The sequence below is a fragment of the Podarcis filfolensis genome, assembly GCF_964270895.1.
Source record: "Podarcis filfolensis genome assembly, chromosome: 10".
NCBI classification, from domain to species: domain Eukaryota; kingdom Metazoa; phylum Chordata; class Lepidosauria; order Squamata; family Lacertidae; genus Podarcis; species Podarcis filfolensis.
Genome location: NC_139612.1, coordinates 26123635 through 26151623, shown reverse-complemented (window position 1 = coordinate 26151623; position 27989 = coordinate 26123635). Strand labels below are relative to the sequence as shown.

Below are 27989 nucleotides of genomic sequence, written 5' to 3'. Positions count from 1 at the left end.
GAAAACACAGTTAACTGCCTTTGTCATGCATAACAAATACAACCAGTTCCAGCCGCAAACATAGACTTCTCCCCATCTTTCTCTTCCCTTCCATCTTTTTTTTCTCTCTCTCTCTTTCTTCATTTTTTTACAAGGATCTCCTGGTGGTTTAGATAAGCTGTTGATTGTATTAATTTTGTTATCAAAACCAGTAAGGTAACTGCACCTTCTAATTCAGTGATTTATTATCCTTTGTCAGCTAGGTAGAGATGGCCTTTGATAGCAGGAGAGAAAGAGGTAGAAAACTGTGACAGACCCTTTTTGTTTTCATTGGGGGATTGGACAACCGTTTATTTTGCTTAAATTTGCAAACAACAGCTTTAAGTAGCAATATGAGATTTTTTTTAAAAAGAGAATTTTGGTAAAACACCTTTCATTTCAGATAGTTGTATTACAGACTTTGGAGATTCTGAAGAGGAACTTCTGTGACCGTTTCCCAGAAACTTACATGCTTGTGTGTGTATTGATGTAAATACTTGTCAGGCTTCGAGGAATCCAATCCCTCCCATGGTAGCAGCCAAGAAGCAGAGAAACAATAAAAGTTTTTACCATGTAATTTATTAATACTCACAGAGAGAGACAAAGGAATACAGTCTTCCCTAAATAATGTCTTTGCTCCAAGTCCCACCCTGCCATGTCTCTCCTGTTCTATGTCACCCTTGCGTCGGCTAATCTGAGCTTTCTGCCTCTGAGCACTCTGTTCTACTACCCTCAATGCACGCCTGGTCCTGGGAGAGGGGGGTGGGGTCAGGAATGCTTTCCAAGGACACTGATTCTGTCAGCTGTCTCTCCCCTGGTGCTTCTTCTTTTTGCTGTTCCTCTTCCAATGTTTCCCAGCTTCTCCCCTCTGCAGCCTCTGAACTATGCCCTTCTGCAAACCACTGTTCTAAATCCATACTGTCATCCTGTTCTTGGGAAAGTTCAGGAGAAGGGGGGTGGCTCCCACCATTCCTTCTCAGTCCAGCCCCTGACATCACTGCAAGTTTGTTGCACTGGATGACAGACAAGGAGAGATGACCACAGGAAATTGGTGAGATCCACTGCTCAAATTTTCAGTTGAAAATTATAGATTTAGGACACAATCTTAAACTCCTGAATTCAGGAGGACTTATTTCTAAGTAGACATATGTAGTTCGCAGAACACAAGGACCTATTGGAGGGGTAACTGTGACCTCAATGCTGAAGTGAGTGTGTGTAGAAGCATTCAAAGTCTAAGGAACCATGGAAGCTATACCTCCCATGCATTTTTGCACCTGAGACGCTGGCATGGCAGCACTGAAGGTCTAATGGAGGTCCCATAGGATGCATTTTCACCACATCCAGCTTGTAAGTTGGGATGTGAAAGGGAAAAGGATTCCAGCATTGGGAAAGGCTAACATCTGGCTAGGCTTGCTACAAATTGGGCCTGAACTTTGGCGAGGACATGACTTGTTATGGGCTCAGCGTTCTGAACTGGGAAATCCATTTCTGAAACTTTCAGATTGAAACTTTGGCACATTTGTGAACCAAAAACTTTAAACCACTTGGGACTAAAACCATCTTTTTAGAACTGTCTTCTGTATGAAACATTATTTATCACAAGTCTTTTTTTTTTAATGAAGTATTGTTATTCCAGAATCTTTAGTTCTTTAAGGTACCATCTGTGCCTTATCTGTAAAAGGTGGGGGGAGTCCACTCTTCACTGATGGATGCTGTATAAATATTATGGTCAGGGGTGAATTCCAAGGTTAAACAGGGAAGGTGATATATACTCGTTTGATGAAAGGGGCAGACGTTTGTGTTCAGATCAAGCCCATGTGCAATTGGGCTGTGATTAGTCACAGTCCATTCAAAGGGCATACATGACACTGACAAATATTTCCAATGACAAATGCCTAAAGCATAAAATAGACACTGGCGATAGTTGGCATGCTGACCTCTGTCCATTCAGAGCCATATTTGACCTCTTAAAATAATGAAAAGTTCTGAAAAATTGTTCACATATTGAAGAGCAATGGAGGGTACAAAGCTACAAGATTATGATGAAATCATCCATTATCTTGAAATTTCGTTCTAGCCAAGTAAGGGTTAGGACAATATGGACATGAGATGTCTTTCTGAAGGCAGCCCTGTATAGGGAAGCTTTTAATGTTTGCCGTTTTACTATGTTTTTAATATGTGCTGTAAGCCACCCACAGTGGCTGGGGAAACCCAACTAGATGGGTGGCATATAAATAATAAAATTATTATTTTGGCATTCATCATGCACGCTTTTGAGCCATGCACTGCAAAACTGGCCGGACCAATTTTACTTACCATGAGAAAAACACACTGCTTGTTTAACAATATATTTGCATAACTCACAGGTGCTTGAGTAAAAGGAAATGTTTATTGCTTTTAACCATTTTCCACAAATTCACATCACAACAATGCACACAGCAACAAACCCCCCCCCCTTGCTCCATGACCTACAACATTTCCAAATTTAGCAAGGAAATATGAAACGAGATCAAAGAGCAACTCAGAATGAAGAGAAGGATGCCTGGGCATAAGATGAAGCAAGCAAAACATCATTCCAGCTGATGGGAACCGCTCTTGCCCTTCTTCATAGAATGATAGACTTGTAGAGTTGGAAGGGCTTCTCATCTAGTTCAACCCCGTGCAATGGAGGAATTTCAACACATGGTCCTCAATCCAGTTTGAAACCATGCTGGATCCTGCTTAGCTTTGCAAATGCACTAACAGATTTATTGCTGCACCACTAGGAGGTCATATAGAGTTTGAACTTCTGATAGGTCACTAGTGCTAAGTTGTTCATGTTTAACATGGATGATTTCAGTAACCACTCACAAACATTTTACTGTAAGATTTTCCACAGTGAAACAAAGAACCAAAACGTTTAACCGCTGAACACCATTTTGGGCAGAGTGGCAACAGTTCTCCCTTCTCTTGTACCGCCATCTTCATAAACAGGATGCAAAATGCACACTGTTTTACAACCCATGGCATTAGAGTCTTGCTACTGAGGCATGTTGTGATTTGCAATAATTTAGACAGCTGTTTGCACTTTGAATCTTTTTTGCATATACATACATACCTCAAAGATAAAATCAATAAAGTGTGTACAGCCATAAATCAGTCTCTCCCCCCCATTCTTCCACAATACAGTGGTACCTTGGTTTACAACCATAATCCGTTCCAGAGGTCCGTTTGTAAACCAAAACAGGTTGTAACCCAAGGCACGCTTTCGCCAATGGGGCCTCCAAATTTTGTTTGTTCATAATAATAAAAAATGGGTTGTAATTCAAAAAAAGGTTGCAAACCGGGACATGCACTTCTGGGTTTGATGTGTTTGTGATCCAAAACGTATGCAAACCAAGACGTATGCAAACCAAGGTACCACTGTATTTCAAAGAAGGACCTGGCATTTGTAATCAGAACTAGGTTCCAACGCAGTTGATGCAACACTATTGGTGCTGCTTCTCATACTTAAAATGAACCACATAGGGAAGGAATGCGACTCTTCCCTACCTGACTTATTTTAAGACTCTTGACTGAGTCTTGCGGCGCCTTAAAAGACTAACATATTTAATATGGCATCAGCTTGTTCTGGCTGGAATCTGCTGCGTTGAAAGTTCATGCCACGATAGCAGCCTGAAGAGAATCCAAGCCTGAGCTGCAAACGAATCTGAACTTGCTGCTGCTCTGGTTTTCCCTGTCCAACTTCTGATATCATAAGGCATCAAGTGATGGGCAGGCAGGCAAGGTTGGAGCTCAGCCAGATTGGGGGTGGCAAATGGTGGGCTTAGTTAGGCCTATTGACTGGAGGTTCACCACTGATGATGAGAGAGAGATCGTGTGTATAGATAAGGTTGCTGCTAAGAGCAGCTGCAGACACTCAGTGCAGTTCAGCATTTTTGTTTAGACCTCATTTAGCTCTGTATATAGTTGTGTATTATAGTTGTAGATAGAATAAAGAAGATATTCTACAGAGCTGCTCTCCAAGTCGTTTATACTCTGCTATACTCTGCTGTGTGACGACTGTCTTCTTGTGGAAGTGAATCCGGTGCTCACAACTCTAAGCTGTGAGTCCACAGCACTTTGAGCTGTTCCTGTGCAGAAGGTGGTCTCTGGAAGTGCTACCCAGCTTGCCTAGCCCAGTCGGGGCTGAAGTGGATGAGTCCAGTTAGTGACACTGGCTCAGGGGCGGTGCTGACAGATGTATAGCTTCCTTCAGCCAAATAATTCTGCACATAGGGTGGACGGTGTGGAGAAAATAAATGGCCCCTTCAGATGCAGAGCGTCTCATGAAGGTACTTCACACAAATCTAGTAAATGGCAAAACTGCATGAAAAGAGATTCATTATAGGTATTATTTACACTTGAGACACTTCGCTTTTTTAAAAATAAAAATAAAATAGGCCCAGCTCAGGGTTGAGATACCTGATGAATTTAACGAATAGAGGCTTCTCTTAACCCAGTTATCTATTTCTGAGCCTCTGGTACATGTTGCTATCACACTTTTCGAGCTTATCCCCCTGACTGTAAGAAAACAGAGCGGACATGGTACATTGGGCTAGAAACTTTTGTCCTCATCTAAAATTCATTCATTCAAAAGGTAGAAGCAAATAGCAAAAATGAGCACAGATGCTCTTTGCTAGCAACTGATGGAATTTTCAAGACGAGCTTTAAATAATTTATGAGCTTTACCGAAGAGATTTTGTTTGTTTGTTTGTTTGCTGGCTGGTAAAGGTGGTACTATCTATTAATGGCATCGCCTTTCCTTCCCCCAAGGTATTCGTTCGATATCTGACATTTTGTTTTGTGTCGGCTTGCATAGCACAGAAGAGACAGTTGCGGGGAATTCTTTTTTTAAATTGCCATTATTTAATGATTATAAATTTGCATTAGTGGAGTTTCATCACTGATGGCACTGCGAGCCTCTGAAACATAAGGAATCGCAGCTGCATTTGGCCACTTACCCTGCAAAGGGCTACAACTCAATGGTGGAGCACACACTTTGTATATCATTGGACCCAGGGTCAACGCCGGCCTTTTCCAGGTAGAATGGATACCTGCCTGAAACCCCGGACAGCCGCTACCAGCCAATGTTGAGGCAATACTGAAGTAAATGGTGTGACGCTGTGTAAGGCAGTTTCCTATATTCCACCCAAAATAAATACTCATTTTATTTAAAATGTTACATATAATCCCGCACGCTGTCCAAAGTGAAGAATGTGTAAAGGCTGTAATCTTACTCCTACAGAAATCAACGGCAAAAATCCATTTATTTAAATAGACAAGGAATTCAGGTCAAAGCACAGACCCTCCAGGAATCCCTATTTTCCAAGGACAGTCCCGTATTTACAGAAGCCATTCCGGTTTCTGATTTGAACCCAGTATGTCCCGCTTTTCCTTAGGATGTTCCTATTTTCATCAGAAAAATGTTGGAGGGTATGGAGTTATGTAACCCCCGAGCCGAGGAGATAAGTAACTATACAACCTTTAGAAGACATCTGGAGGCAGCTCTGTATGGGGAAGTATTTTAATGTTTAATGTTTTATTATGCTTTTATGTATGTTGGAAGCCGCCCAGAGTGGCTGGGGCAACCAGTCAGATAGGCGTGGTATAAATAATAAAATGATGGTTGTTGTTGTTGTTGTTGAATAGGACGTCCCTATTTTCGTTGGAGAAATGTTGGAGGGTATGAGGATGTGCTACAGAATCATGTCCATTATTGTGTGATCTGATTCATGAGATGGTTAAATCTGCTGAGAGGGGAGATGGTCTTTCTAAATGAGGATTGCTAGCCCTGTGCTTTCTGTAGTGAGTGATGCTGACAGGCTGTCCTGAATAAGAATAAGAGAGGGATCCTAGACTATGGTGAATTTTTGTTTGTGAACAGAATGGCCTGAAGGGATAACCATATGTCAGAACCTGAGGAAGCAAACACCGCTTTCGTTTTGCCATAATTCGCAAGGTGCATAGGGGCCTTTGTAGCAAACAGCAGCCGAGTGGGAAGCCCCCAAATCATACCCATAGAGCCTCTGACTGCTCTGTTCATTTCTTTCTAAGGAGATGACACAATCTCTCCAGGTGTGCGTGCGTGTGTGTTTGAGGGAAGTTTGAATGGATGTGATAAAAGAAAAGCAATTACAGTGGGTCAAGAAGCTACTCTTGTGAAATGTTAAAACAGTTGGGAATCTCTTTATCCCCTTCCTAATCACAATTGAATTCATTTAATGTTTTTTTCCAAAAGAAACTCTAACCCCTGACATGGACGATCATTTAATTCTTCAAATATGTGCCTAATGAAAGGTTTGGCTGGCAATAAATCCTTTCAGAAAGGACAGAGATGTACGTAGGACAGAGAATGGAAGATTAAAGCAGCGCAGGAAAAACTACAGACTTGATAACAATGAGGGTTACACTTAGCTTACGTTTGTTAGCAAAGAGAGCTGGAATATATGAGAACGGTGTTCATTCCTTTCCCGGTGGCATTTTGCAAAATGTGGCTTATGATTAAAGGGGAAAAGGTTTTATGCTGCTCCTTTCTGTTCTCCCTAGAGGTACGCCTGCATTTAATCATGTTTTTTTACACAAAGTAAAAGTCACAGAATTCTAGAGGAGTGAGCAGGGGAAAGAGACAAAGAACAGTATGAGGAATATCTGAAAGATGGAAGAGAGGGCTAATCAGAAGGATTACATTTTTATATAAAGATTGTTCCTTCAATGTACATTCCACTTTCCTTTTCCTATGGCTAAAATTTACTGTTCATATATAACTAACCAGGCATTTTAATTTAAGCCTCTTTACCCAAATATTCCGAACTGATTCAGTCTCAATGATAGTCAAATAGTGCAGAAGCATGTGAAGAGAGCATTCTGATTTTTCATTAAGATCTATCTAGACATGCTCACAGGAGGTTGCAGGTGCATCATCTACATTTAGGGTTGCTACATGCCTGGAATTTCCCAGATGCATAACTAGAATAATGCAATTGAAAGCAGTGTCTGGGTGGAAAACGGCTAAATGTCCAGGAAAATCCAATGTCGGCAGTGTCGTTTTTGCTGATTTCCCTCAAAAATAACTCAAAAACATCCACTTTCTTTACAATTTTGCACAAAAAACTCAACAGCTTTTCCATCTAGATTTTCACTTTTTGAAATACGGCAACCCTAAACTAGACTCACTGCCACTGTGCTTTTTTAGGATCTGAAAAGCAGCAACAGAAGGAGATTGAATGCAGTGATTTCTTATGGAGGTGAGAGCTTCTTTGAAAGCATGGATCATTGCTACCTGCAAAGGCTCTGTGTATACCTTGAAGTGCACAAGAGGCTCTATAATTTGTACCCCGTCCATCTAACTGGGTTGCTCCAGCCACTCTGGGCAGCCTCCAACAAATATAAAAGCATAATGAAACATCAAGCATTCCATCCCTGCTGTAGAACCATTTCCTGGCTAAAAAATTATGAAAAATGAAGAAATTCCAGATTTTGCATGAAGTTAGCCTGGCAAACTGGTGCAAGGGCACACTATACATACTTTTCCTGAATACTGTCTGAGCTGAGTCCGTACTTGGCACAATACACTCAGGTTTAATGTCCTTAAAGGAGCTGCAACTCAATATTGCCCACATATCCAAGGAATATTCTTGGTAAAGAATACTCATCACATAATATTTCATGAGAATTTAGTCTGGTAGGTCATTTCTACTTCCTCTTCGCAATGTCTGCAAATATTGACTAGATTGGCGTGAACAGCCACCTTGCTCCAATTTTATTTTTAATTAATAATTTCACAATACTTAAGACTGATCTCTAAAGAGGAGCATGGCTGAGTCAAAATGGAACTTAACATTCATGGATACGTCTCAAAATTATGTGACCAGCTCTTGAGATGCTTTTCCTTATTAAGACCCCCCACCCCTCAATCTTAATCTAATAGAAACTTAATCAAATCGTAGAAGCTTTCTCTTTCATAATATTGAACCATCTTATCTCACATTGATATTCACACACAGCTCTCATTAACAGTAATGGCAATAACATGAAGATATCAGGGGAACAATATAATTCCTTAAATGATAGCACTTCGAGTTCTAAACAGATGAGACTATTAGCAGAATATATGTGCTTTTCTTCATATTCCTGCTTTGCGATTGTGGAACATGGGCATATTCCTTCCTAGGATCTAGTCATTTCTCTGCTCTGTATGTCAGTACATCTGATTAGCGATCAGATATGAAGAATTTCCAAAAGTTAAATAAAAAGGAAAACTCCTCTGTTAATATAGATGGAGAATAGGTGTTTACCTATCTAACCAGCCCGTTGGGCTGGGTGGCTTACAGGCAGCTAGTGGGATGCTTTAAGAATAGCTGAAATGTAATCCCAGCACGATGCTCCATTGAACAGCTGGAAAGAAGCATTCTGCGCCAGCTGCAGCTTCCGGACTGTCTTCAACGGTAGCACCACATAAACAGCATTGCAGTAGTCCAAACATGGCATTATGAGACCATGGGTTATTGATGTCAAGGTCCAGAAATAGCCACAGATGACACACAACTGAAGCTGGGCATAGGTACTCCTTGTTGCTGGATTTCCAATGACTACTTGGAATCAAGGAGCCCTCTCAAGCTATGAACCTGTTCTTTGATGGGTATCCAGAACAGGCTGTCTGCCTAATTCCCAAACTCACTGTGGTTAGGTGACTAACATGCTATAATCCAGAAACCTTTTTTCCCCTCCTTTTTTGTAATCTTTAAAAGTAATAAATATTATTTAAAATATATATATAATTCAGAAACCCATGCAGGACTAGCTATTGCAGAAAAATATATATTAAAGCATACCTTCAGCAGTGTGTGATGGAGGAAGCTCAGGCAGTGTTCTTTAAGGTGATACAAACCCTGTTTTTCCATTACTGTCCCTGTCATTGAAATCGCAGGGAGTGTGAGACAGACCTCTGCCTGCTAGCTACCCCATCCCCACCCCACTATCCCTCTGTCCATGCATTGAAGGAAGATCTGAAGAGGAGGCCCTGCTGTATTCACACTGGCTCATCCTGATGTAAAACTCTGTGCAGGGGCTCAATCCTTTTGGGGGGCGGAGGGAGCCAATACATGTAAAGCAGTGTCCCCTCTTCAGATCTTCTGCCCCAACATGTGAGGCAGGACTAGTAGGTTGGGAAAGAGGAGTGAATCTTAGGAAGCATGGCCAGATTTAGGTGAAGAGAGGCCCTAGGCTACTCCACTTGTGAGGACCCTGCCCACCCCCCACCCTCACAACTAGAAGAAAATGGAAGAGTGTTATAAACAAAATTGAGTGAAGCCAAGGATGATGACGGGCATTTAAAATGATGCAATTCACAATTTCTCCTCTATTATTATTGTTAAACACCATGGTGATTTTTAAAAATGCATAAAATTAACACTGAAAAACTTTGCAATAACTGAACTTTGTAAACTTTTTGAGACCTGGGTGGGCTGGGTCTTCCTATTATATACCTGCTGGGATTGACAAGGCATCTGACCTTCACCTGAATCCTATAGGTCTCCTGACGAGTGCTTTGGTCTGCCCACCAGATACCAGGCACTCTATTATTCAAATTAGGCCCCAGTGTTTTTGTTACAATCCCCTTCTCAATTAAGTAATCAATTCTAATCTAGAATTTAAATTCTCAAAACTTTCCTATTTGTTAATTCGAGCAAGTAAACTATTATTCTCACTTCATTACAAACAGTATTTCTACTTGCAACACACTTGAGCAAAAGTACTTCTCTTCCTTTCACAGATATTTTGTTGCCATTTGCAACGGTAGCTGCCTCTGATTAGTTATCATTTAACTCTTGGGGTAAATAATTAGCATCACACATCATGTGCATGGAAGTTGCCGAACCAATTAACCAACTAGAAGGATGACTGTTAATAGCACCAGTTCTACTATAATTTGATATTGCTGGATAGTTCTGATGAACTGCAAAAGCATTTTTAGTTTGCTTTCTGTTGCCACCCTAGAACTTTTCTTTATTAGTGCCACTTTGTTTTGTACGATTCCTTGCAAATGAAGGAAAACAACCTTTCTGCTTGTATATGTTGATAATATAATTTTGGTTACTGAGGACAAACAAGATTATACAAAAACAAGATTGGGTACAGGCCTGGCCAGGACATAGGCGCCATGACTGTGACAAAGGTAACCTGTGTGCTTGCTTGCTTGCTTAAAAGCTGTTGGGAACTTCAAGGTCCCTGCTCTCTCTTATGGTCTTTGTACTGGACCTAGAGACTCCAATAGAGAGCATTCCATGTCAAGAAGGAGGGCAAGTGGGCACTTTATCAAATGACAGGGCAGGAGTTACACGGAGCCTTTTCACTGGTGGTGCCCATTGTATGCTTCACTCTTCCCAGACCTGCTCTCTTTTGGCCTCTATTTTGGAGCTTTATAATTTAGGAAGACTTTGGAAGAACTGGTTGACAAGTCTTAGCAGTCACTGACATATGAGCAGATTTTATTTGCTGCTATTCTGGGCTTCTGGTGCACCAGGGTTTACACCAGAGTAATAGAATTGGCCAGGATGCCAGAAGGGATACAGTTTATGAGCTTTCTCCATTATCTGCACAGCAGAGGGTGTTCAGTCAACAGTGCAAAGGCTGAGCTGAAGCATTCCCTGCTGGTTACCTGCTTTCAGCAATAGGGGTTGCTGTTTGGTAGTACCCAATTGGTTAGCTGTCGGATTCTAGAGCTCCCTATTGGTGGCTCTTAGGTAATTCACAAAATCCAGAGTCTATTCATAAAACACAGTGTTCATTCATAAAGCAGTAACATAAATCTCCATTGCTACATATTGGGTGTATATTTCAGTGGTTGAACGTACAGGTTTATGGCCATGCTGTAGTGTATTGCTTATGAGACTGTGAATAAAAGGTGGCTGGGCTCATTGTCTCAGGGTTTGTGGGGAGGGGGGAAGAGGTGAAAAAACTGATTTCCAATAAGTGCCCCCCTTATTTCCATAACAAGTCCTTGAGTCTATACTCTGAATAGTGACACCAGGAACCTAGAAGGTGCAGGGCTTGTCAGTCCAACCCCTGCACAGTCTCATCAGGGCTTACCTTAAGACAATTGGAGCAATTTGGCCAAATTGGGCCCCGCAGGCTGCTCCTAAGGGGCCCCCCACACCAGGGCAAGCTAGATGGATTTTATTTATATCTGTAAGATTTTGTAGACTTTGACTGTGAACTGGGGCCCTACCAAAAAAAAAAATTCAAGTTGCACCCCACTGCTTCAAATTGAGCCCCACTGGCTAGCCCCGAGTCTAATAGTTGCTGGGCCTGAGATGCCCTGCCCTTGCATGAAGTCTTGGGTTTACAATTTTGGGAAAGGGGAGACTGCGGCACTGGGGAGTGGGCAGGCTGGCGAGGCCCCTCGATTTAGAGGCCCAAGTTGTCCTGCCCTCACGTGAAGTCTTGGGTTTGCAATTTTGGGAGAGGGGAGACTGCCCGCTGGGGAGCAGGCAGGCTGGTGAGGCCCCCTAGATTTAGAGGCCCTAGGCTTCAGCCTACTTAGCCTATACATAAATCCAGCGCTGTTTGGAAGGAGGGTCTGCAAGGTTGCTACAGAAAAAGTATGGCTGTAAATACAACTTTGTTTCAAGCAAAAATCAGATTAAAAGAAAACAGTATTCCTTGGGAGATGGAACTGCACGTTCTAGGATAGCAGTGCTAAATAACCTAGATACTAAAGTAACTATAATAAGGATATGAACTTTGAGCCGTGTAGCTGGAAAAGGCCTTGCAATGTTGAAACTTAGAGGAATTCAGATGGGAGTCTGAAAGGTGATGCAAGGATTTTGCAATCTCAAAAACTTTCCAAGTTGGTTTTACTGTCCAGAGAATACCTATAGCCAAGACTGTGCTATGTAATCAAACCACTAAGTTGAGACTATAAAAACTGTAGAGAGAAACCATAATTGGGCAAAGATACATGTAGCACCCCAAGGAGCTGTGTGGAGCTTCATCATCGTCCTGCTCCACCATCTCTCTATGTTACAAGACTAGCCACCTATTAGAGGAACGATCTCTACAGAGCATGTTTGAATACAACTGAGATCTTCTGACCAAATGAAATTAATAGATGCTTTTGCAAACTGGTACCAGTGCATTGGTCTCTGTGCATGATACCCACTTGCATTCATGGCAAGTGCAATGTGGTGCAGAAGGTCAAACCCCTTCTCCCCCTTCTTCCAAAGGTCTACTGCGCTAAGCAATAAATACAAACTAGTGATGAAAAACAGAGAAAATATAGACATCAGATGAGGCCGAAAATTATGCATAACGGTGATTGCCAATAAAAATCAATAACCAGTGGAGTTAATACAATATAATAATTGACTATCATAAAACCATTCAACTGTGTTAAATTAGTAGGTAGGCAAAGTATGATGTTACCAGAGGCCAAAGGGACTAGAAGCAATATAATGACAACCTTTTCTCCGTTAAATACCATGGTTTTAAATAAATATGCTATAAAAGGAAAGCAGAGCCTGCCAGTTTAGCATCGGATATCAGGGGTGCTTTCCCAGCCATCTGCCATAATTTGGGTCACTTTGGTAAGAGTTGCAGAATGACACGAAAAGTGTAAGAACCAGTTTACCAAGCAACTTCCTGAATGCAAAAACAGAGCCCTCTTAATGAAAAAGGCCTATTTGGCCCCATCTGTGTAGCCAGAATCCAGAATCTTTGGGGCTTTGATGATGTAGATGTAGATGTGAGTGGGCTTCACAAAATAAATTAAGATAGAATGGGAAAACCTAGCAATACAGCAGCAAAGTCCATTGTTGACCTGAAAACCCTGACTGAGTGTATATGGGCAAGTATACTTAGAGAGGATTATCTCTGTCTGATAGCCCATTGAGCAGTGTATCAATCTGCTTAGCATATCATTTCCTAATTTGACAGGATACCTGTCAACATTTTGCTCATTTTTTCATTTGACACCTAAATTCATCCTGGTTGATCTGGAAAAAAAACCTTGAATATTTAGGTCCAAGGTATGAATCATTTACCTCTAGTGATCCTTTGCAGACTCAATCATTATTATGATCATGATGACAACAGCGACTCCTATTTCTTCATTGATAACCATCACATCTGCCAATAATATCTGGGCAAATGGACAGAAGCAACTGCATCACGGATCCCTTTAACAGGATACCCTATTTCTGGAGGGAACGTGAAGGTACAACCCCTCCCCAATCCAACCAAGACTAAGGTTGCCCAATGCCTAAACTGCCGAAGTTGTGAAGATTGCTATGAGGTAGGCAAAACCTCCAGGTCATAGCCAAGTTGCCTGATAGGCAAATTCCTACCCAGCCCTGAAAATACAGCAACGGCCGTTGCCATGGCAAAGTCAATTCAATGAACAAATGCAAAATTACAGGTGTAGGTGGGTGGGTTGATCAGATGAGGAAGAGCTGGGTGCTGGTGACTGGCGTGGGCTGAATTCAGATCCCCCGGAAGTGGACCTGAGGGAAGCCTGATTGTTCCCTTGGGCCCACCCCTTGAGAGCCCAGACCTCCACACCAGCCTGCCATCGGCCAATCCAGTAAGCTGACATGGAGCAGGATTTCAAGCCAGGAGCGCGAGCCGAAGCTCACACTCCAGCAGGAACAGCCCTGCATCGTTGGCAGGGAGAAGGCACTGGCCATCCCACAAAGCCACCACACCCCTAAAAGGGGGTAAGCCGACTTAGCTGTCATGGCTCACAGTCATTCAAAGCATTATATTCAATGGATGGATGGATGAATTCATGAAAACACTGGAGATTGTTCCACTACCCTCTCACCCACCCAGCAAAAGAAGTACTTCTGGGGACTGCTATTGATATGTTCAGCCTGAACAGAGAGTCAATATTATTACTGCTCCATTCCTATGTTGCCAGTTGTGAACTTCCAAAATTGTGCCAGTATTATGGCTTGAGGACTGTAGCAAGGAAATCTAGACAGACCAAAAGAAAAAGATAAATGAATCTGCGGGACCAGACTAAGGGCTTGTCTAGTCCAGCATCTGTAAAATCTTAAAATCGGGTTTTTAAAAAAGTTTTTGTTTGAAAAGGAAAACAGAGAAGGAAAGGGAGCATGCGGTGCTGTAAAATCTAATAACCCAGTAACTTTCCTTTATCTGCATGCATTGAATGACACTGATCAGGTGCCTTTGCCCCGCTATTCTGTTGAGGCTGGCAGCAAATGTCACTGTTATGGGACTGGTGAGTACTTGAGTCTGACAGGCTGGCCAGTGACAAAGATTTATTACCTAGTTTATCTAACAGATGGAATGTTGCCCAGTAGCGACAAGTGAGGGTTCTGAGGCTCGGTGTTATGACCAAAGTAATGGGATAATTCTCCTGAATGCAAACATAATTTTGGGCAAGGAAAATAAATATGCAGAAGTAGCTCCAGAGGAACAGTTCAAACACCAGTGTCATTCTGTGTATTTCAAAATGACTTATTCATGTAGATGCATGAACATTTCTCCTGGGTGCAAGAGAGTCATTTCTTCAACTACCTATCCAACTACCTATCTTCCTCCACCAGGTATAATTCAAAAGCACACCACCTATTTACCACAGTCCTTTTGAGGCCTCTTTGTAAGCTTGCAAAAAAGAGATGCATATGCAGCAAATGTCAAAGGTGTGTGTATGTGACAGAAAGAGGTGGGCAGGGGGAGAGAGACCAGACACAGGTGTGTGTGTGTGTGTGTGTGTAAGGGTATCAGGGGGTTGCTGGAGAGCAATCAGGCAAATGCCTCCCTGGTCGGCTGTAAAGCCTTGTTATTGGTGCCAAAAAAATCTTCACCATGCAGAGCGCCACTATTCCGTGGCTGGCTCATTCACTGGCAGAATCTGAGAGTGGGCGGTCCTTAAACCTTCCCCAGCAGAGTAGTTTCTTGACGCCCAGTCTGCGCTTCCCCTCTCTGCGTGGAAGCCTACTGCGCAAGGAGGGTGTGGGTAGCGGAGGACCTCTCTCCTCCCTGCTTTGCTCAGGCAAGGTGTCCTGGAACCGCCTCGCCTCCCCCGAGCCCTGCAGCTCCTCTCCGCTGGATGCATGGTTACTCTCCTCCGCTGAGGAGGTGCTGCTTCCCACGATCTTTGGGGGCTCTCTGTAATCCATCCGGCTTTTCCTCTCTCGCTCCTGAGCCGATGGCAGTTCCCTGACAGTCTCTCTCTCTCTCTCTCTCTGTGTGTGTTCCAAACTAAGGAATTCACAGAGACTGAGTGTTGTAAGTGCATGTTCCAGCCTCTCCTCTCTCACATTTCACATGTCACAATCAAAAGCTTAAGGACATAAGCAGTTCATCCTGATTGGGCCTTCTTCATGCAAAGCAAATTCTCTACCACTGAGCTATGAGAAGTTATGGCTTAGCCACACATGCAAAGGATTGCACTGTGTGTATACTTTGTCCATAGATGGTTCCCTCACCTTCTCTTGGCAATTCTAGAGAGGTTGTAGGAATGGTTCTCCTCACCAATGCAAGTTTTTTTTCTTTTTTCTTTTGCAGCATCTGCAAAAGATCATTTGCATCAAAATGCCAGCCTGTATTTAATTCAGATTTACCTCTTCCATGGGAAATCTGACCAGTTAAAACAAAAACCTGCTGCCCACGATTGTAGGTGATATCTGAACAATCTGTTTGCAATATTAAACACTCGTTTAGAAGCTATACACGTTACTAGAACTTGGCACACCTATATCCAAAGAGGTTGGGTTTTCCTCGCTCTGTTCCTTTTCAGGTAAATGTGGATCAAACGAGATGATTATAGTGACACAAATATCACAAAGCTAAACAGAAATTTTTTTTTCAAAAAACATTTTTTATTTAGAAGATGGAAATACCAACAACCACGGCACTTTTGAGAAATACATTTCTATTTATAGCATCAGCATCTGCGCAAAGTTGGAAAATAAAATACTTGTTTCCTCCTGTTCCTGTATATACCCCAATGAGGGAACAGAGTAGTTTCTAACCTAGTACATTACAGAGCAATGCTGTATGTTAGTTGCTTTCAGCAATGTAAGCTGGCTAGAGGGGGAACTTCAGTATAATATATTTTTGGACACTTGCTTCCCTGTTTCTCAGTCCACAAATACAATATTAAGACGGGTGTGATGCTTTTCAGTAACATGGATGCCTTGCATCCAGTCTTTCTCTAACCTACCTTGAAACATAATCATATGGTGAAATAAAGGATGCTCACTTCCTGTGACATTTGTTTGTAAAGCTGACATTATTGCGTTGAATTTAACATATATATTGCTGTCCATAAGGTGGAGCACGGATGCTCTGGCAATACTTCTTTGCTCTTCTTCTCTTTCTCATGGGACTCCATGAAACTGCAACACAGAACAAAAGGATTGCCTCTCAGCCTTCAGCCCAGCCACTCATTTCTTCCAGATAAAATTATTAACAATAGGCTGGGAGGATCTGCAGATCAACAGCATATCTGTGCTGATCCCACAGCAGTTAGTCCAGTCCTGAGAGACTGGTTCTTCCAAACCTCAGTGCCTAGAGTACCCAAAAGGAATTTTCCCAAGAGAAATAAGAAAGTTGCCTATAAGGCAAAATATGGCCTTATAGGGTACTAAGGCTCTGTATACACTATAGCTCTGAAGCTCATTCGAAGCACATTTTCACCCTCAAAGAATTCTGGGCTTGTTGCTCTGAATTCTAACTCTGTGAGGGGTAAACTACAGTGCCCATAATTCTTTGGGAGAAAATAGTGGGCTTCAAATAGGCTTTAAAGATATAGTGTGTACACGGCCTTCAAGTCCTTTCACCTGAGGAGCTAGCATGAAGAAGAATTATACTTGAAGACATCCACAGAGATATGCAAATAGATGCACACTGTCTCCCACAGACTTTGGCCCCATCCCTGTATGATGGTATGAATGATGTTATGTGTTCTGTCTCGTTCTCTTTTCGTTTGTAGCTCTGCAATATTTATGATGTGGTAATGCCCAGAAAATCCCAGCCACGGTACCACTATAAATTAAATAGTATTGAGCAGTATTGACTACATTTCCCATTCTACACTAAGGTTTTAGAACAGAAGGTAATTTGTTGTTGTTTTCCCACCCACCCCTTCCCTACAGAGTCTCCACAGACTCTGGGAATGCTATGCACTCATTAATAATGGGGCAGGAGACTACTGGTAAGTGGAGTGACTGTTTGATCAATGCGGTAGTCACTGGTGTGAGCTCTGAAACAATTCTTCCACTGACATTTAGAAACTGCACTATTGAGACGAGGGTTCTTGGGAGAACTTGCTTTTACTCAGCTCCAAATGTGGCATAAAACTCTTAATAGAAGCTCTGCAAGTTCAACTTCTCCAGCCCCACGTGTACCAAAATATAATCGTGTGTAAATCATGTGCAAAACATATAGAGTTATGGAATGGGAAGGAACCTGAGAATCTCCTTCCCCACCAGAGACTGAAACCTTCACGTAGGCTTACTTTGAATGGTTGCTCTCCAGTGTTTTGTCTTTTTGCACCATAACCTTTAAAAAAAATAAGAGCCACAGGGGTGTCTGAGTCCTGCTCCTAATGTTGTGCACCCTAGCAGCCTCACCCTCCTCTCTAATGTCCACACATTGGTGATGATATCTGAAAAGGAGATGTCTGTCTGTATATATAGATATATGTATGAAGCATTCCCAAACCCTCTGACATTTCTCCGATGAAAATAGGGATGTCCTATTCCATGATGATGATAATAAAGATAGTAATGGTGATGGTGATAATGATAATGATGATGATACACTACTCATCTGACTGGATTGTCCCAGCCACTCTAAGTGGCTTCCAACATATATAAAAACACAATAAAACATTAAACATTAGAAAGCTTCCCTATACAGGCCTGCCTTCAGATGTCTTCTAAAGCTTGCATAGTTACTTATCTCCTTGGCATAGAGGTTACATAATTCCACACCCTCCAACATTTATCTGATGAAAATAGGGACGTCCTAAGGAAAAGCGGGACATATTGGGTTCAAATCAGAAACCGGAATGGCTTCTGTAAATACGGGACTGTCCTTGGAAAATAGGGATTCCTGAAGGGTCTGTGCTTTGACCTGAATTCCTTGTCTATTTAAATAAATGGATTTTTGCCGTTGATTTCTGTAGGAGTAAGATTACACCCTTTACACATTCTTCACCTTGGACAGTGTGCGGGATTATATGTAACATTTTAAATAAAACGAGTATTTATTTTGGGTGGAATATAGGAAGCTGCCTTACACAAAAACCAGGACTGTCCCTGGAAAATAGGGAGACTTGGAGGGGGAATCAAGGGTGTATTCGGATGAAACCAGAGCCTTTCTGTTCAGGTTATGGATCCATCATAAACAGGTTTATCTATAACTCCAGACTTGGGCTTCAGTGAAACAGTATCATGCCCCCATTGCCAGGTCAGGCTATCGAATAAATCCTGCCGTTCCTACAAAAGAGGACGCAAAGAAAGCACCGCAGTACAAGGAAGAGCAGAATGGGTTAGTCAAGTGCCGAACATCTCACTGCACAGTCAGCAGTGGGTGTAAATTCTAATGCTGGTGGTCGACTTGTTTTTACAGGCTTTGGGTGAAGAAACTGCAGAGCATGTAGCTGTTAATAAGAAGCACTATAATGGATTAATAATTTACGTGCCATGTGAGGTAATAGTCTGAGGGCATCCAGACTAAAAGAAGAGAGGGGACATGCCTTCCACTTGTCTTACGCCACAAGAACTGTGTAACTGCTATTACATAAAATTAGATTGTTCTTCCAATGTAATAGCAATTAAATATATGGTCTCTTGCCATGACAAGTCATTCGACCCCAGAGAAAAGACCTCACTATATAATTTGATATTGTAGTAGTGAGGCCTGAGTAGGCAGTGTGGAGAAGCCCTGGAGAAAACCTCATGAGGGGGAATGTTTTGACAACGTTAGGCCTTCCCTCTGTAGTTTATCACCACAGCAACCATGTAAGTCATATTGCTGCCTTCCACAAATAGAAGCCTCTTCGCAGAAATGCCACATTACTTTCTGTAGCCAGAGCCTCTGAAATTGAGCTCCAAATTGGAAAATGTGATTCTTTAGCAAAGACGAGCTTTGGGGTTGTATCCCATTCTCTGGAGGTAGGTTTAGTTTTGTCATCTGAGCTTGAGGAAAGTTGGCTGTTGGTGCAAGGGCTTCCGATTTCCTCCACCTGGCTCCTGTAGTCCTAATACTTGTCTACTCAGATAGTAAGCTCCTCTGAGACTCAAATAAGTGTGTGCAGGATTACAGCCTAAATAAACAGGAGAGAAAAAGATCCCTTGCCTCTCCAGTTGATTCACAGCCATAATGGCCTTGATGTCAGCATTACAAGTATTAATAAGGGTTCAGGGTTTGCCCAAGCTATAGCGAACAATATGCAAGGTATGTAAATATTAATCTATTTTGTTCTATATGGGCAAGACTGCATATTATACACGCACGGCATTGCACTTGATCACTTTGAAAACATCATTAAGCCAAGCGGTAGTCCCTCCCGCCCCCCTGCCCCCCCCAGTTTGTGAAATAACTCCCTGAAAAGACTCTGCTTTCTATTCATTGAATTTGGCAGTTCCCACCACATTGTAAATGATCACATTATATGCAGCATCTTAATGCTGTGCAGAATGTAGATGCCAGGGAGGATAATGAATAGGGCAATTGGTGAACCAAATTACATTTCCTACGTAAAGCCCTGATCAGCCCTAGTTAGCATACTCATAAGTAAAGAGTTAGTTATGGGAAGGGTGCTGGTGATTAAACGAAAGGAGAAGCCCATCTGTTTCAGAAAGCGGAAGGCATGGTAATAGATGGCGGCCTTGGACAGAAATCCCAGTGGGCAGAAGTGGGTTCTGTGGAAACTCTGTTGAATGAGAGTCATAATTTTGTTTGTTATTAATAGCTCTTTACTGTTTCAGAGCTGTTTATACATGCAATCCGGCATTTCTTCCCATCTGTTTCCTACTAATCTGCAGCGTCTGGCTGGATCCTGTCAGTTTCTAGATATTGCATAGATTAATGGTTGGCACAGACATTTTAAAGTGGTGAAATGTGGGGTGAGTGGATGTGAGATGAATTTTCCCTTCCTTGGACACATACGGAAATAGCCCTGTGATAGTTTCTCTATGTACCCTGAACTCAGTTTTTCATACTACCATAAAGGTGTAGGTCATAAAGTTACCATAAAGCTGTAGAACAAATAGTTGCCCAGCAGAATGTAGCATCCCAGTAAAAACTGGGACCTGAGTAATCCAGAACACGTGAAGCATTAACACAGTCATTTCCATTTCAGCAGTGGTGTAGTGGAAGGGAAATGGAAGGGAGCACAGCTTGAGGATTTGTGGTTTTTTTCCAGAACAGGAAGAAGAAGAAGAAGAGGAGGAGTTTGGACTTGATACCCCACCTTTCACTCCCCTTAAGGAGTCTCAAAATGGCTAACAATCTCCTTTCCCTTCTTCCCCCACAATAAACACTCTGTGAGGTGCATGAGGCTGAGAGACTTCAGAGAAGTGTGACTAGCCCAAGGTCACCCAGCAGCTGCATGTGGAGGAGCGGGGAAGCGAACCTGGTTCACCAGATTACGAGTCCACCGCTCTTAACCACTACACCACACTGATGATGTCATCTGCTGGAGTTCCCAGGTGAAATTGACATTAATGCTCCTTGGCCAGTGAATGAAGTGAAATTGAGGTTTTTCAAGGCCTTTTCTCTTCTTACAGGGTTTCTAACTTAACTCTTTGCAAGATTGTCTTGCATTTCTAACTCAAATATGAAAGCTACATTTCAGCTGCCTGGAGTTCTTTTGTTCAAGCTCAATGTGTTTAACCTACGCAGTCAGAGGAAAGTGTGACTGAACTCAATGAAAGTTATTTCTCAGTAACCTTTCTTAGGTTTGTAGTAACGCAACAAAAAAGTTGAGTCTTTAGGACTCAGCAGGACTCCTTCTAGAAAGATTAGCTGTTCTTCCAGTTGGAAATCCTGGATTCCAAGACTGGGGCAAGTAATCTTTGGTGAGAGAGCTCCAGCAGAGATTTAACATAGCAAAATACGCGGCAAAGTAAAGTGTGGGAATATAAGTTGCAAAACCTTTATAATGTCCCCTTCCCAAAGTATTCCATTTCCACAGCACACATACAGACCACATGTTTGGTATGTTATAAAACGGTATAGGAAAATGCTAATTTCAGACTCCAGTCTTCTTTGTAACAAAAAGGCTGGTTAAAGCCATGCAGCTGGAGGAAGTAGCTCAGAGTTCATCACACACCAAATTCACATGTAGACTGAGTACAACAAAACGCTTGGTTGCTCATTTCCTCTCAAGGTAGGGGGAAGTGACATAGGCTAAGTCTGGCAGGACAACTTACTCTATGGCAGTAATCCCTTTGTGCATTAATTAGACTCAAGAATATTGGTTATATGAGGCAGGTTACCATATACTTCATTTTTGGCATAATATTTCTTTACATAGTTGCTGGCAGTTTTGGATTAAGAACATAAGAGCCTGCTGGATCAGACCAATGGCCTATCTAGTCCATCATCCGTCTCTCAAAATGACCAACCAAATTCCTGTGGGAAACCCACAAGACGAACCTAAGCACAAAAACACTCTTCCCTTCGGTGGTATCTAGCAACTGGCTAGGGACATGGTTATGTGGCTTGGAATGTCACTATGGACGGTTGTCATGAAGAGCTTCTGAACTTCTAAATGTACCACTACACTGCATTTGACCCAAGTGAAATGATTAAAAAAAAATCAAACTTGGTTCATTCCTTTTCTTAAAAGCTACTAAATCACTGGGTGACTCCAAATTCTAGTTTAGTGAAAGAGGGAGGAAAACATTATCCATCTACTCTATCTGCACCATTAATTACTCCATAAATCTATATCATGCCCCACTTTTTAGTTATCTTTCCTCTTCTAAAAGCCCCAAATGCTTTACCTTTCCCATGTAGATATCCACCATTATGTAATTGGTTATTCTGAAATCCGCTTGACTCTACATTTATCAGCAATATCAGTTTCTAAAAGATATTTTGAGTAGGGTTTTATAGCTATAATGTAGTCATGAGAAGCAGTTATAAATCCTTCTGTCCAAGGTTAATTGATACTGTTGCTATTGTTACTGCTACTGTTACTTGTCATTAGAAGGCAGAATCCCCAAGAGATGACTCTGTTGACTACCGCTACTTATCCCTGAACTGAAATCAGTTGACCACAATGACAATTAATTGACTTCCGTTTGTTGAAGAAGCATGTTTGCAGAAAGAGATCTGCATTGAGTGTTTCTTAAATCAGAATGCGTTTAGAAATACACTGCTGATTTTGTGGCATCCCCCTCGTTTCCATGGTAATGGGCACATCTGTGGATCTACATTTAACTGAACTGGAATCTGAAGTTGGGTTGCAAGGCAGAATGTTTTTAATCAAATGCAAATATCTAACATTGAGACAGAGGGGTGCTCTCTCTCTCTTTCTCTCTCTCTCTGTGTGTGTGTGTGAGAGTGTGTGTGTGTGTGTGAGAGAGAGAGAGAGATGACTGTTTAGCCATTCCTAAATGCAGATGCTCCATAGAGCCTGAATAGCTTCACTCCTGATGCCAGGATCCTTTCTTGGCAGTCTTCATCTTATATCAGAATCCTTTCTTGACCTAAATATTTAAGAGTCTGATTCTTAACAAATTCAGGCTTTGTCCTTGCTCCCCATTATTGCACTTTTGTAGGAAGGCACCAAAGCATCTTCTATCCTCATTGGAACACTGGAGTAGCAAACCAATTCAATGGGATTTTTTTAACCTTCAGAAAAGCATTTCTATCTCTAGTGTGGCACCTTCTTAGTGCTTTTAGGAGAGAGAAAAAGTATGAGAAGTAGGAAGGGAGTGCTGCTTCCTCTCTCCATCAGGACCTTCCAATAATAGTGCCAAACCAGAGGGAGAAATGATGCTCATCAAAGGTAAAAAGAGAGTGGTAGACCACCAAAAATGGCTTTGTGAACTCGGTTTATCCCCCTGATCCAGTGTCTTATGCATATTTAGCAGTGTTTAGGATGTTCACCATTTGAGGCTAGCAAAACAGGACATTACTCGAAACAATGGGCCAAATAAGGTGTGTTTCCATTTATGCAATTGACAACTAAATGATTTTTTTTAAATGTACACAGTACGTCTAGGGATTGGTACCCTGATGTGTGGGTAAAGGCTTTAACCCTTTGCTTCCCATAGGAGAGGGCCCCGATCTGCATCAAGATGCCTATTGACTTTTTTTTTTAACAAAAGTGGGTGGGAAATAAATAAATAAATAAAATTTAAATTATTATCATCATTCAAAAAAATGTTATCATGACTAGTTGGGCCCAAAGTTATAATGTTGTTAGGTAAAGTGTAATAGCTAAAACTGAATAGCTATTTGATCAACAGGGCAAATACTGAGGTATTTGCAAACACTGGGGTGTAAGGAATTGTCTGACCCCAAAGCTGGTAAGTGGAAAGGGAGACAAGAGTTTCAAACTGGTGCTTCAGGAGCTCTAGAAAATACAGTAATAGTGTTGTGAACTGGCAGGTCAGCGGGGAGGAGGAAGAGGATTCCTGGTGGGGTGGGGGTAGCCAGGACTGGGACACACTGGGACAAGCTGGGGATGAGGAAGGAAGTTGTCACAGGGTGATGGAGAATGGCAAGGGGATGGAGATCAGTGCACAGGAACCAGAGCAGCAGAACCCATCACCAGAGCCAGAGGGGCCTCAGTCTCCACAAACACAACAAGCTCTGAGGTATAGGGAGCAGGAGGAAGGGTGCTCCAGGAAGCTGAGGCAGGCAAGGACCCTCAAGCCTAGCAAATTCACTGGCCAGGTGCGTCTCGTTAGCTCAGGGAGGATGCCTGTGATTGCTCAGTTGGAGTAAGCTTGGAACAGGTGAGGCTCATCTGCCTCATCAAGCCCAGATGCAGCAATTAGCAGGCAAAGTGCAAAAGGGAAGCAGAGCTGAGGTGCTGTTACTGTTCAACTGGCCATGTTGATGGACCTTACCTTAGATGTTCCTCGATTGCCACAGGACTGTGCTTTGGGTCTGACTCTGGACTGTGCCCTGACTGCTGGACTTTGGACTTGGCCACTTGGATTGATGCTGGACCTCATTTCCTGACCTTTGGCCTTTGGGCTTTGCCTGTATGGATTGATCCCTCGGACTTGGCATACTGACTTGCTTCCAGGTAGGTCAGGGGCTTGGGACAAATAGCAATTTATACAAAATTACCCGTGGACTTAAATCATACATCATATTCACAATCATGAAATTACAGCAAAACAAAAGTAAGGGGCTCATGCAATTCCATTTGCTCCGCCACTTTCCTCTGGGAAAACCCATGATTTAGCACTGAATCCAAACAAAGGGGTTTTCTGTGGGGTGCTGTTTGTTTTGATTTGGTGAAAAAAGATGTGTTTTTCAGAGGAAGGTGTTGGAGCAAAGGTGCAACAGGTCAGAAAGCAGGGGAGAAGCGGAAAGCATGGGACAAAATGTCTAGGAAGCACAGGACAGGTGGGAAACCACTCAGACCTGTGGTTTCTGGGACAATCGGAAGTGTAGCTGAGCCCTTGAACTTAATCCACATTACATATAATAATACATAATAAAAATTATTTATTGGTTGTTAACACTTCCTGCATGTCATCCATATCACAGTGGGCTTTTATATATTTGTAGTTAAATTTCCCACACCGCTCAGCTTGTTTGGTGCTTCTCCCTTTTTTGGGTTTTCCTTGGCCGAAGATTGGTTAAGTGGATAAGAAGAAAACTGAAAGATGCTGGCCTCCTAGCTGAATCTCCAAGACTGTCCTCAGATTTAGCTGTTTCCTGCCTTCTTCTAACCTAGAGCCTGTTTTTGGTGGCTATTGTCAATGTTATGTGTATTGCAAACACTTCACAGCAAAATGGCCAGAACACTCAATGTTAGAAGAAATCAGAGAAGTAGCAACCACAAGGAAGGTAGAGGGGCCATTGAATGGAAGGAGATGAGAGGCAGAAGGACATCAGGATGGTGGTCCCTGCTGTTGGTGTTTGGATGTGTAAATAAAAAATACAAATAGAAGTTCCTCTGCGCAATGTTGAGTTGGAATTATAGTTCGTATGGCAAGATATATGGGGTAGCTCTCTATTTGCAATTGTGTGACTCTGCCCTAGTGGAAGAAACAGCTTGTTGCTGTATAGTGTGAAGATTCAGAGCCTTCATTTGCCTCGGAAACAAATCTTGGTCTATGGAGAAATCTGCAAATTTGTAAGAAGTGTGAAATGAGGATCACAGGATGATACGTCTTTCTTTTTTTGTTTGCCATCCTTTGGTAATGTCAATTTCACTGTGTGACTGAGAAATATAGGTTAAATGGCAATATTCTGGTTCTTTCATTCTCTTTTCTGGGTAGTGAGATATTGGCTGAAGACACTTTCCTTGTGCCCATGAGCTACAGCTACAATAGTGTTTTACAGTAACAAAGAAGACTATGAGGTTAGCAGATATCATGATTATAGCTAAAGGAAGCCAGCAGCCATATAATTAAACTGCCACTTTTAAAATATGCTCTCCATCTACATTTCTTTTCCATTTGAAAGCTTAATTCAGATGCTAAGAATTAATTTAAAATTATGTCTTCTGCATCAGTTTCCTTTTGCTCTTTGAAACTAATTTTGCTAAATAAAATATTGCAAAAGCAATATGGAATCCTAAATGCTCCACTGTGTAGCATGACTTTATGACTTTGTTCTTATGGTTCTGCAAATTCTGCCTTGTGTCTATAGTGTCAGCCTTATTCCTTATTATCCCAGGAAGTCATTTTCTTCGGATCTCACTTATATTAACTATAGTTTTGCAGGAATAGGTCTATTGAAGATGCCGCAGAGCAAAGCTATTAATAAACTTGGATACATGCACATATTCTCAATTATTGTGGAATAAATATAATATGCAAACTAAAAGGCTACATTTGGAAGAAAAATCCAACAGCTGCTCCTGAAAAGGAAAGACAGTAAACCAAAAAGGGAGGGATTCCTGAAAATAGCCATGCCTTTTAAAGATTTTAATCTCGACAAACCCTTTACTTCTTCAGGGTTGCTTATGACAGAATTTTAAGAGAGCTGCATTGCTGTAGCTGAGGGCTTCACTCTGAAGACAGGACTATAGCAGCAGGCAAATATTATACTTCGCAGATTCAGTCTTATTTTTTATTATATATTTTCTAGATTGTTGGTATTCTAAGTTAATTAATGTCAGCCTTGTTCATTTAAAAAAGAGTTGCTTTGCTGGCTTTTGCAAGATTTGACATCTTATCTAGGTTGCTAATACACTTAGTTATTAATACCACAGAACACTTTTAACCCCCCCCCCAATTTGCTATTAAACATTTATCTTGCTTTTGTCTTGGAGCCGAATTCTTCTTGGGAGAACGAAAATAGGCTTTATTCATTTTAGTTCTGCCTTGCACAGCCTTAGTTACACAAGTGGTCCCCTATGAGATCCTATCCTGATCTTTTTGAACTCAACAGAGGGAAATAAAACCACTTGATTTCAGTGAGAGGTCCTCTGGGGCTATTCAGCGAGGTGGGGATTGAAGGATCATCCTCTTACTGTGAACTGTTAATTTCTGGTTATGGTTGTATTTGTACACCAATGGATTTAGTTAAGAATTAAGGCGTCATCATTGCTGTTAATCTTTGCAAAATTTTAGGAATATCAATTTAAATATTTGCTGGATTCAAGCCAGTTTGACTGCAGGCACCGTTTCCTCCTTTCCTTCAACAAAGATGTGGTCTTATACCCTGATACATTAGGGAAAATCTGTGCATGGACATAAGCTGCTAGTGGAATTTCCTTTACCAGTTTGTTTGTTTGTTTGTTTGTTTGTTTGTTTGTTTGTGTGTATGATGATTGTGGATATGTACCTGTGCCACGACCCATATTCAGATGGGAAGCATCCCATGTCGTCCCCATTAGACCTGCCACATGTGAACAGGGAAACGGGTACCATCTTGTCTTGTAAGACAGATGAGAATGTGCATCTCCAGCTAGTACTCTTCTGCTACTAGACAGAGACCGCTTACTGTGACAGTGGCAACAGTTGTGACTCAGTGCAGCTGCCAGCAAGCCGAGCATGGGAAGTAATCACCCGGTGTGGCCGGCTGACATTGGCTCTGGTCTTGGCCGGATGTGGGGGCTGGCAGGATATCCCGCCAAGAATTTATGATGGAAAGCTTTGCTTCAATGTATTCATTTCTTTAAAAGCAATTACATACTGGCAGATTACAACAGAATCGTTTTTGCCCATGTCCATACCTTTTGTTTTTAAAACCTACAGTGATTAGTGCAGTTGACCTTGATCTCCACTCAGGCTCCGCCCCTCAGCTTGCCCCTGATAGGGCAATTTTGAACTCCCAACCAGGGAGGCGATTCAACTGTCAGATACCATGGTGGTCATTTTGTCCTTCAGGGGTCTGAGGGGATGCCACCCTGGGCCGCAACTGCCGCACATCTTCCCATGGCCATTGTGGTTGCATTCATGAAAGTTTAAATGGAAGAGGAGATAAAAGTAAGACTGTGTACATAGCATGACGGATCAGATGCAAGTTCTATACAAAAAGAGTTAAAAGAAAATACAATTCAAACCTACCCAAAATATTGTAATGCCAAAAATACAGTTTTTATGGTGGTTAGGCAGCTTTTGGTAATGTGAAGAAAAATAATCCCTCCCACCTCTAGGGGATAGTAATAATAATAATAATAATAATAATAATAATAATAATAATAATAATACTTATACTCCGCCCATCTGGCTGAGTTTCCCCAGCCACTCTGGGCGGCTTCCAGTCGAGTGTTAAAAACAGTACAGCGTTAAATATTAAAAACTTCCCTAAACAGGGTTGCCTTC

At 41.9% G+C, this 27989-nt stretch overlaps 2 protein-coding genes across 4 annotated transcripts in view; both read left to right on the top strand.

The window, feature by feature from the left end:
* Positions 1-27989, top strand: part of LOC310743925 (uncharacterized protein) — a 797205-nt gene that overhangs the window by 23414 nt on the left and 745802 nt on the right. The window lies entirely within an intron of this gene.
* LOC310743980 (uncharacterized protein) overlaps positions 27523-27989 on the top strand; it is a 107156-nt gene continuing 106689 nt past the window's right edge. For both annotated transcript variants that reach the window (XR_014539294.1, XM_083574772.1), the window contains exon 1: positions 27523-27650. The gene's annotated coding sequence lies outside the window, so the exon portion shown is untranslated. The remainder of the gene's footprint in view (positions 27651-27989) is intronic.